The sequence below is a fragment of the Palaemon carinicauda genome, chromosome 16, assembly GCF_036898095.1.
Source record: "Palaemon carinicauda isolate YSFRI2023 chromosome 16, ASM3689809v2, whole genome shotgun sequence".
NCBI classification, from domain to species: Eukaryota; Metazoa; Arthropoda; class Malacostraca; order Decapoda; family Palaemonidae; genus Palaemon; species Palaemon carinicauda.
The window spans coordinates 1,257,576-1,269,756 of NC_090740.1; the positions used below are offsets into that span (position 1 = coordinate 1,257,576).

The following is a 12,181-nucleotide window of genomic DNA, read 5'->3' on the forward strand; positions in this document are numbered from 1 at the left end:
ATATTAACACCCTGATATGTCACCTGTCAAATGTATTATTATTATCATTTAGACGTCGTACTACTACTATTACTAATTATATTTATGAATAATAAAGGGAAGCATAAATAGGCCTATATTCGTTAACTTTCAGAAGCCACAGTAGTGAAGAGAGAAAGCCTTTCAAGTGTTTGCTAAACAACAGAACATCACCCTGATATGTCACCTGTCAATTGTGTTATTATTATCATTTAGACGTCATACCACTACTATTACTAATTATATTTATGAATAAGAAAGGGAAGCATAAATAGGCCTATATTCGTTAACTTTCAGAAGCCACAGTAGTGAAGAGAGAAAGCCTTTCAAGTGTTTACTAAACAATAGAACATCACCCTGATATGTCACCTGTCAAATGTGTTATTATTATCATTTAGACGTCATACCACTACTATTACTAATTATATTTATGAATAAGAAAGGGAAGCATAAATAGGCTTATATTCGTTAACTTTCAGAAGCCACATTAGTGAAGAGAGAAAGCCTTTCAAGTGTTTGCTAAACAACATGTCAAATGTGTTATTATTATACGTCGTACCACTACTATTACTATTATTATTACTAATTATATTTATGAATAATAAAGGGAAGCATAAATAGGCCTATATTCGTTAACTTTCAGAAGCCACAGTAGTGAAAAGAGAAAGCCTTTCAAGTGTTTACTGAACAACAGAACATCACAGCAGGGATGCCAAGTTTTCTAAGTGAGGAAAGTTTTCTGAATGATAAAAGGCCAACTTAAATCAACAGCAGTTTTAAAAGGCCAAACTATTAATAGAAAAAAGGCTAGGTAATATTTAAGGCTCATCTTTCATATGACTAAAGGCGAACAAATCTCAAAAAGGCCAAAATTCAGGTTTTTTTTTTTTTGGCCTGAAAAAAGGCCAACCTAGCAACCTTGCATCACAGCACTGAATAATTTATTTATTTATTTATTTATTTATTTATTAGCTGAATCTCTGTCTGATCACGCTTAAATATTTCGAGGTTAATGTACACTCATGATATATATATATATTTTTTATTGATATGACATCCTATTCCTTGTTTTTATGTTTTTCTCTTTGATTTTGAAAATGACGTCTGAAGGAGGAATGTAAAACTAACTATGTAGGTTTACTTATTACTAGTAATGTATAAAGAAAAAAATAAACAAAAAACTAAATAATGATTCCATTGTTCTCGTATAATTGAATTCTATTGAATTGCAAATATATAATTGATAGATCATTCGTAGAATATATTGACATGAGGAAAAACAATGTTTTTCATTGTTCACAATATATATTATACAACGCTACATAATTCTCTCTACGGTTTAATAATAAGATATTCTAGTCATGATTAATAACTATCATTTCATTTCCTCTTACACAAAGTATTTCATGTTTAAATTATATCAGGTGAATGGAAGTAAAAGAGTAGTGAACATTATTCACGTATACACAATTAAAAAAGTAAAATTGTAACATAAAAATGTGGATTAGAGTTTATTGATAAAAAAATTTCATCATGGTTAAATTTGCGGTTTGGTAATATATAATTAATTGATTGTCTTGTAGTTTAATTTGAAAATTACAAAAAATATAACATTACGCCTACCCAGTGGACATCATTTGTCATAGCACATATATTGAGAATGACAGATGATAGAAAAGACAAACTAATTAGGGAAAGGAAGACGATGGATTGACGAGCTAAACATACGGGTGAAAACGAACATAAAAAGACAATAAAAAGACTAAACTGGAAGGGCATGTATGAGATATATGTCCTGCAATGGACTGGTAACGGCTGATGATGATGATGATGATTATATAAATATTGTCTACACCGACAAAGAGATTGTTATTTTCTATTTTTTTCTAACTTTTCTTCAAAAAATGGTTTGAATTGAGCATGTAATTCAAATAATAAAATAATTAATTTGCCGCAATTTATTTATGCTAATAATTTCTTTGAAGGACTTCATCTAAATTAATGAAACGTGAAAGATATTAAACACTTTTTCCTCCGATAGATGTCACTAAACATCGGCCGTGCTGCGTTACAATTCATCCAAAGGAGTGACCAATTGGTCTACTAACTCTCCCATGTAAACTGTGAGCACGTAATTCAAATTATAAAATAATTAATTTGTCACAATTTATTTATGCTAACGATTTCTTTGAAGGACTTCATCTAAATTAATGAAACGTGAAAGATATTAAACACTTTTTCCTCCGATAGATGTCACTAAACATCGGTCGTGCTGCGTTACAATTCATCCAAGGAAGTGACCAATTGGCCTACTAACTCTCCCATGTAAACTGTCACTGTTTGTTTGTAAACAATGCCTCTTATTTATGTTTATTTATTGTGTAATTGGTTTCTAAATAGTGTTTTTGTGAAGTGCTGATAATTATCTCAATATCGCGATTAACTGAGAGGGAAATAATCTTCAGTAGAAGAGGATATATGGCCATAATGGCTAATAGCTACTGTGAAATTCAAAGGTGAGAGATTACGCTTTTTCTTATTTAAATTACTTTCATCTAACTAATTCAGTGTATCAAAGCATGACCATTAAACACATTTAAAGGAGGCATTGTTGAGACTTTTAGTTGAAATTACGTAATAAATAATCAATCTGGATAAAATATAAAGTTCCTACTGTATTTTGAAGATTTTTGAACGATTTTGTTGTCAATATTTAGCCTTCATCGTTGGGCTTGAGACCGAGTCATTGATTAAAATGTTTGTAAATATTTACTTGTGTATTTATAGATGCTATGAACTGTTCTGATGTAAATAAGTACCGGAAACCCAAAGTTTTTCAAAGCTTAAACTTCTTATAATTCCAAAAGTTATGACTGAAAAAAATTAAACACTTTAATAGGGAAACAAACAGAATACCGCTTAAGGTACTCCACCTATCCTAACCTAGGATCCTTACCTACTTGCTTAGCAAGGGATCATATCGTCACCCTCATAAACTAACTGCCTAAGTCATTTTCTCCACTTGTTGGGAAATAAAAAAAACCTTCTCATTTCCTAATTCTTTATATCATTGTATTGAGCTTCAATTAACAAATTCTAATTCAAAAATTCTTCTGCTAAGAATTTGTGAATTGAAACTCAAGACAATGATATAAAGAATTAGGAAATGAGAAGGTTTTTTTTTGAGTTCCCAACAAGTGGAGAAAATGATTTAGGCAATTAGTTTATGAGGGTGACGATATTACGTCCCCCCTTAGATCGCTATATCCTTAGCTTTCCCTAAGACTAAGTTCCAACCATGTGTTTGATTCCCAACTGGTAACACTAAATAATTTAACCCTTTTACCCCCCGGGTATTTGGAAATTTCCAACCCTTTACCTCCAGGGGTTATTTTTTTTTCAAGCACATTTTGCAGTATATAGTTTAAATTGCTCTAACAGCCTTAATTTTCATCATAGAGGTCAGGTTGGTCTCATTCTCTTGGAAAATGCCTGAAGTTTCTCAAAAAATTATCAAAAATATGCAAAAAAATTTTAAATAGCAATTTTTTGCAGGGACGTAGCGGTACGTCCATGGGGGTAAAGGGATGAGTTTTGTGAAACGTACCAGTACGGCCTTTTGGGGGTAAAAGGGTTAACATATCGCTCATAAAGATAAACATTTTGCTCATAAAGAAAATCAATTTGACAAACGATAAGGAAATTTATGCATGTCCCAAATTACTTCATATATCTTGAATATACTGTATTTTACAAGGAAAATAAACAAACTGATACCACTTAACCTTAAAGTCTATATTTTCTTATTTGTTAAGTTTGTATATCAGTGGTTTTATTCAGTCAATTATACAATATTTTCAAGTATTTTGATATAAATTCAATTTATTTTATTCTTGTTCGGTTTTGTCGTTTTATGTCAAGTAAGAATGAATTTGCAACGTACTCATATGTCTGTTCAAACTGATTGAAAGTCGTAATGTTATAAAGTACAGTATTGTATATACTAGCCAACGGCGGTAACGCACGCAGCAAAACTTTCCACATGCCAGACAATAGGAGTTATGGCATAATGTCAAATTGCCAGTGCAGCGAGCTACAGTGGAGCAAAAAGCAATTGAACTAAGTGATAAATTGATACAGTAATTAAAATATGAGCAAGGATATCTACCGTTGAACAAAGACCAATAAATAGTTAGTGTTAATTTGGTTTAACAACAAGCTGGTAAATACGCTCGATTAAATAAGGAGGTTTTCTCTGTATGATGGACACGGTGATAAATGACTCCATAGGAAATGAGATTGAAAAATCACTTGTTCTATGCACCCGGAAGTCCAGGCAAATAAATGCTCCAATGTTTTGATCATGTTTCTTTACTATTACTGGGTTTTTATTCATCATCATCATCTCCTCCTACGCATATTGACGCAAAGGGCTTCGGTTAGATTTTGCCAGTCATCTCTATTTTGAGCTTTTAAATTAATACTTTTCCATTCATCATCTTCTACTTCACACTTCATAATCTTTAGCCATGTAGGCCTGGGTCTTCCAATTCTTTTAGTGCTTTGTGGAGCCCAGTTGAAAGTTTGGTGAACTAATCTCTCTTGGGGGGTGCGAAGAGCATGTCGTAACCATCTCCATCTACCCCTCACCATGATCTCATCCACATATGGTACTCGAGTAATATCTCTTATAGTATTACGATAACTTTTTTTTTTATATGATGACTGGATTTTGATGATGATGACTAGTGGAAAAAAAAAACAATGTTTAAATAAGTTGATTTGAATATAGAATTAGACTGGTACACAATGTATTTTAAGATGTCTCGAACGTTATAGATGACGATGATACTTAAGCCAAACCCATAGCTTCTCAATTATGGTAGTCAACCCACCATAACTCCAAAAGTTATGGACTTAAGCCTAAAATAATTGTAAAAAAATATTCAAAACTCTACAAAATACACTAGATATCGGGACTGATTTGTTTTTAATATTTATTCATTCATTTACTAATTGATAAGAACCTGGTTTAAAGTTTCGGCAGTATTATTAATGGCATTTATGGAGAAGGAAAATTGCGTATCATTCGCAAATAGTTAATGCCTCTGTAGTATTTTTGATAGACCTATAGTATAGAGCCAGAATAAGATACAGAATAAGACTGGGTCTAAAACAATTCCCTTGGGGTACCTCTCTGTTCACATGGGGAAGGAGAGTTAACAATTTGTACACAGCAGTTTCTGTCAACCAAGTAATCTTTTAGATATTTGAAAGCTTTGGTTTTTTGCACTTTTTGTGTTTAGTAGAAGAGTAAGAGGAAATGTGAAGCGTGCAATAAATTTTTTTTTCATTTTTTTTTTATATTCCATCCAGTTTTTTTAGACGTGTACTTTTCATGGAAAACTTGAAGACTAAATTATGCAAAGACAGATACAGGAGTTTAACTAAAAATTCTAAAAAGCCATTCCTTTGGAATAATCTTCATTCTATGCATCATTGTAAACTACACAACCTAGCCTGTCAATCTGCTGACTGGGGTTCGAGATCCTCTTAACCTCAATGGTTTCTTGTAGTGTCCATCCTGGTGAGCTAAGGATGGGGGGAGGGGTTTTGCGGAGCTTATAGGTCCACATGCTGAGTTTTCAGCAGCAATTGCTTGGTCCTAGCTTGGGTGGAGAGTGTGCTTGGTGAGTTTTCAGCAGCAATTGCTTGGTCCTAGCTTATGTGGAGAGAGTGCTTGGATGCTGATCATATGTATACATGGTCAGTCTAGGGCATTATCCTACTATAGTCCATTTCTTTTAGCGAGTCATATTTGCACCGACTCGCAACGGTGCCCTTTTAGCTCGGAAAAGTTTCCTGGTCGCTGATTGGTTAGAATTATCTTGTCCAACCAATCAGCGATCAGGAAACTTTTCCGAGCTAAAAGGGCACCGCTGCGAGGCGGTGCAAATATGACTCGCTAAAAGAAATGGACTATAGTGTATTGTCACTGTCCCTTGTCTCTGCCATTCATGGGTGACCCTTTAAACCTTTACACGTGTTATACTGAGGTGAATTATGGGAAATACTGTTGTATAAAGAGGTTTTTTTTACCAGATCAATTGATATCATACTTCACACTGGTTTGAGTTATATTCAGTTAATTTAATTCTAAAATCCAAAGGTTCTTTACACAAGACATCAACAAATGTAAAATAACTCCTAGATAAACTGCATAATAGGTTTTGCCGTCTTTCCTTGAGAACATGATCTGAACAAGTATACTGTATTTAGGGATAAAGGTCATGATACACCAACCTGTCATTTAACTATTTATTAGATATAAATAAATTATGTGTATTTCATAATATAAGCGACAGTTTAAACCGGGTTTCCTGCCCATGGAAGGAAAGAAAAGCTTAGGAGGAAAAAGGCCACATTTGAAGAGCTTAAAATTTCTCAAATACATCAGACAGAACAAATCCATTACTGCCCAGCTAATCCCAAAACTGAAGCACCAAATAACTACAACTTTTTCACATAAGTTAAAGCAAACATCAATTAATATAAATATATAAGAAAATATCTCTGAACAAAATCTTGAAAAGTAATAAAAATATGAGTAGGAAAACCCGTAATGATAATGGCACGATGAAGTATTTTTTTTTTTATACAGTTGGTTGTCAACATCGTCTATTTGGCGGGTTTTTATTTTCTCTCGATATCGTTAACCCAATGGCGTCCAACGTCGTGCGCCCCTGCTACGGTTTATTCTGTTGAACGATCTTCTTCCTCCGTTGTTTCCGCAGAATGTCAGGCCTTTTCCCACGCATGCTGCGTACGCTAGAGCATGTGGGATGTAATTCTGCTCGTATACTCCGGTGAATAGATGAGAGAAGGGGCCGGAAGCCCACAGGCCCACGTCCTCTCCAGCATGAGCGGCGGAGTTGATAGGGACTGCTCCGGCTTGCCTGTAGTTCACGTTATCTGCAAAAGAACACTGCTTGGTTAAGGACATTGTCTAAGAACACTGCTTGGTTAAGGACATTGTCTAAGAACACTGCTTGGTTAAGGACATTGTCTAAGAACACTGCTTGGTTAAGGTCATTGTCTAAGAACACTGCTCGGTTAAGGTCATTGTCTAAGAACACTGCTTGGTTAAGGACATTGTCTAAGAACACTGCTTGGTTAAGGTCATTGTCTAAGAACACTGCTTGGTTAAGGTCATTGTCTAAGAACACTGCTTGGTTAAGGTCATTGTCTAAGAACACTGCTTGGTTAAGGTCATTGTCTAAGAACACGGCTTGGTTAAGGTCATTGTCTAAGAACACGGCTTGGTTAAGGTCATTGTCTAAGAACACGGCTTGGTTAAGGTCATTGTCTAAGAACACGGCTTGGTTAAGGTCATTGTCTAAGAACACTGCTTGGTTAAGGACATTGTCTAAGAACACTGCTTGGTTAAGGACATTGTCTAAGAACACTGCTTGGTTAAGGACATTGTCTAAGAACACTGCTTGGTTAAGGACATTGTCTAAGAACACTGCTTGGTTAAGGTCATTGTCTAAGAACACTGCTCGGTTAAGGTCATTGTCTAAGAACACTGCTTGGTTAAGGACATTGTCTAAGAACACGGCTTGGTTAAGGACATTGTCTAAGAACACGGCTTGGTTAAGGTCATTGTCTAAGAACACGGCTTGGTTAAGGTCATTGTCTAAGAACACGGCTTGGTTAAGGACATTGTCTAAGAACACGGCTCGGTTAAGGTCATTGTCTAAGAACACTGCTTGGTTAAGGACATTGTCTAAGAACACTGCTTGGTTAAGGTCATTGTCTAAGAACACTGCTTGGTTAAGGTCATTGTCTAAGAACACTGCTTGGTTAAGGTCATTGTCTAAGAACACTGCTTGGTTAAGGTCATTGTCTAAGAACACTGCTCGGTTAAGGTCATTGTCTAAGAACACTGCTTGGTTAAGGACATTGTCTAAGAACACTGCTTGGTTAAGGTCATTGTCTAAGAACACTGCTTGGTTAAGGTCATTGTCTAAGAACACTGCTTGGTTAAGGTCATTGTCTAAGAACACTGCTTGGTTAAGGTCATTGTCTAAGAACACTGCTTGGTTAAGGTCATTGTCTAAGAACACTGCTTGGTTAAGGTCATTGTCTAAGAACACGGCTTGGTTAAGGTCATTGTCTAAGAACACGGCTTGGTTAAGGTCATTGTCTAAGAACACTGCTTGGTTAAGGACATTGTCTAAGAACACTGCTTGGTTAAGGACATTGTCTAAGAACACTGCTTGGTTAAGGACATTGTCTAAGAACACTGCTTGGTTAAGGACATTGTCTAAGAACACTGCTTGGTTAAGGTCATTGTCTAAGAACACTGCTCGGTTAAGGTCATTGTCTAAGAACACTGCTTGGTTAAGGACATTGTCTAAGAACACGGCTTGGTTAAGGACATTGTCTAAGAACACGGCTTGGTTAAGGTCATTGTCTAAGAACACGGCTTGGTTAAGGTCATTGTCTAAGAACACGGCTTGGTTAAGGACATTGTCTAAGAACACGGCTTGGTTAAGGTCATTGTCTAAGAACACGGCTTGGTTAAGGACATTGTCTAAGAACACTGCTTGGTTAAGGTCATTGTCTAAGAACACTGCTTGGTTAAGGTCATTGTCTAAGAACACTGCTTGGTTAAGGTCATTGTCTAAGAACACTGCTTGGTTAAGGTCATTGTCTAAGAACACTGCTTGGTTAAGGTCATTGTCTAAGAACACTGCTTGGTTAAGGACATTGTCTAAGAACACTGCTTGGTTAAGGTCATTGTCTAAGAACACTGCTTGGTTAAGGTCATTGTCTAAGAACAATGCTTGGTTAAGGACATTGTCTAAGAACACTGCTTGGTTAAGGTCATTGTCTAAGAACATGGCTTGGTTAAGGTCATTGTCTAAGAACACGGCTTGGTTAAGGTCATTGTCTAAGAACACGGCTTGGTTAAGGCATTGTCTCATGAGTATGTACAGTTAGACACAGGAATTCCTGGTACACCTTGCTCTGAAGAAATGCACCTAGCCACACCATTACTGCACAGAGAGTTCCTGTGTTTTGCCCTATCCATCACCTCGGCCATCTCTTCCTTCACTGTTAATGAAAACCATAGTTTTAATCAGAAATTCTCCGTAAAAATATACCGTTCTTAGCCGTATTTCAGTAAAATACAGGCGACCGTGATTTTATCTTACTTTTATATTAACTTTTACGGGTTAGTGACTGTACTATCACTTTTTAACATCAATAGATCCGTTTTTTAAAAGGGTAAGAATCCAGGAATCAATGTTGCCAGGCAGTTACCGTTTTTTTATGGTAAATTTTTAACAGTTTACACAATTTGTTTGGTTACTCGCAGCGAAGTAAGGGTGTGACAGGATGTACTTTTTTGGAGCGAGGTGTGCCAGGTGTCCAACTGTACCAAGGGAGCTTAGTATTTTTAAGGTCATTCCATCCACCCGTTAGAAGTGTTTTATTTCTGCTACTGTGAGTAAGTAGCATTAACCCTTTTACCCTCACCATAAGGTTAAATTTCGAGCACATTTTGCTATATATTTTTTTTTTAATTGCTCGAACAGGCTTAATTTTTGTCCTAGAGAGGTCAGGTTGGTCTCATTCTTTTGGAAAATGCCTGAAGTTTCTCCTGAAATTATCAAAAATATGTAAAAAACATGTAAATAACAGTGTTTTGCAAGAACGTACCGGTACGTCCTTTTGGGGGTGAAAGGGTTAATTACCCTGAGGTCAACATATAAATAAAGGAAAGCAAACTAAACCAGTTACATGACTTTTTACAAACAAGGTGCAAGTACAGTATATCAGAAATGGAGTCTGAATTCAATTCCCAATTGTGGATTAGGTTAGATTCCAAATACAAAGTTTTTATCCCCCCAAAATATTAGAAGTTCTGCACGATTTGAAATTTTAGATCAAACTAAAACTGTGCTTTAGAATTTTCTGTAATTACCTTACTAAATTTATCTTAGCTTTTATGAAGTGGGCCTTTTTTAACCCTTTTACCCCCAGGCTATTTGGAAATTTCCAACCTTTAACCCCCAGGGGGTTATTTTTTTCCTAGCACATTTTGCAGTATATATTTTTTTTAAATTGTTCTAACACCCTTAATGTTTGTCATAGAGAGGTCAGGTTGGTCTCATTCTCTTGGAAAATACCTGAATTTTTATAGCATTTTTTTTTTGCAAGGACGTACCGGTACGTCCATTGGGGTAAAAGGATGGCTTTTGTGAAACATACCAGTACGTCCTTTGGGGGTAAAAGGGTTAATATTGTTTTAACCCTATCACACCCTCAATTACAGTCTCCTTAATTCATACTTAGGCTAACCTAGTATGAGTCAGAGTACTTACTGTCTGTTCTAAGTACATATATTCATTAACAATCTCTTAGAGATTCGTCTATAACCCTTATTTCTTGTATCTGCATTTTCATTGAACATAAATCCTAGTTTTACTCATATTCATTTTCAGTCCTACATTTCTGCTTTCTCTATTCAAATATTCTTTTATCTTTTGCCATTCCTGTCATGGTTCACTAAACAAACTACTCCAACCTTTTTGTTCTTCTATACCTCTTGGGCATATTAATAGATTCCTGTGTAACCCTAAAGTTGAGGATGAAAAAAAGAAACAATGAAATTGATATTATGGTATAATTCTATTATTTAATCTCAATGCAGATTTCATCATCTATTGTTCAGTACTGGTTATTCTCTCAGATCCAATGTACCCTCTGAAGAGGAGTCTGTACCACTGGGGGCTACATGTACCCCAGGTTGGAAGCCCCTGGGTGCCATAACTCTATTGAATCTTTTTGAATGTTCCATTGTTCTTTCAAGGAATTCGTCTTATCAACAAATGGATTCCTTTCTAGTAATAACAAACTTTATGGTATAAACTTTTCATTTATTCACAGTCCTTCTACTCTTAACCCTCTGTATAGATCACTCTTCTAAAATTTCATTTAGCTTTTCATTTAGCTTTCGTGAAGGCTGAAATGACTGCCGGATCATCGCTCAGACATATATAAAGTTTATATGCTTCCAAAAGACTAAAACTACTGCCAGATCTTCGCTCAGACATCATATATAAAGTTTATATGCTTCCAAAAGACTAAAACTACTGCCAGATCTTCGCTCAGACATCATATATAAAGTTTATATTCTTCCAAAAGACTAAAACTACTGCTAGATCTTTGCCTAGACAGCATCTATATTAAAAAAATAGTGCTGTCCGTGTACACAGTGAGTACATTACCTACATTCCTACATCTACACACGTACTTACTTTACACTTAGTAACTTTAAGGGCTGTTTTCCTGGTCCCATCACACAGAGGACCCCTGTGCCCTACAGGGCCTACTCAATCTATTTGTGCTATACGTTCATAGGCATTTAAAGAGAATCACACAGCTTATTTCGTGTTAATTGCAAAATCTAGTGAGAGGTTGTTTTATAGAAACTGATCAGTGAGAGAGAGAGAGAGAGAGAGAGAGAGAGAGAGAGAGAGAGACTATCAAATACAATTTACCTTTGTTTTAGTTCTTTTATAAGCAGAATATTTCCGAGGATGATAAAAACTATAGTACATAGAATTGATAACGAGGTGATCGTGATGGGGATGAGAAAATGGAGGATGATGATGGGATGAATAGGAAGGTAAGACGAGAAAGTGTGAAGAAAATAAGGAAAAGAAAAGAGAAAATACCAATAACGATGGAGATAAGAGAAGGGCAAATGATGATGATGATGATGGCTACTGGGAAAGACGGATTCAAATTCTTGAGAAATGTTCCTTTTAAGGGCTAAGGGGAAGGGATGAGAGAGAGAGAGAGAGAGAGAGAGAGAGAGAGAGAGAGAGAGTGAGTTATGACCTAACCTTTCGTCATCACTGTAGATTTCTGCCGTGTGTATTGATGGTAAAAGTTTGGGAGCGACTGTAATTAAGAGAGAGAGAGAGAGAGAGAGAGAGAGAGAGAGAGAATTATGACCTAACCTTTCGTAATCACTGTAGATTTCTGCCGTGTGTATTGATGGTAAAAGTTTGGGAGCGACTGTAATTAAGAGAGAGAGAGAGAGAGAGAGAGAGAGAGAGGAGAGAGAGAGAATTATGACCTAACC

At 35.7% G+C, this 12,181-nt stretch overlaps 1 protein-coding gene across 2 annotated transcripts in view; it reads left to right on the plus strand.

The window, feature by feature from the left end:
- The first annotated feature begins 2,452 nt into the window (after positions 1 to 2,452).
- The window catches only part of LOC137655613 (serine-rich adhesin for platelets-like), a 488,048-nt gene continuing 478,319 nt past the window's right edge, over positions 2,453 to 12,181 (plus strand). Inside the window, exon 1 of one of the 2 annotated variants that reach the window (XM_068389519.1) lies at positions 2,453 to 2,534. The gene's annotated coding sequence lies outside the window, so the exon portion shown is untranslated. The remainder of the gene's footprint in view (positions 2,535 to 12,181) is intronic. The other variant, XM_068389522.1, reaches the window with a different exon arrangement.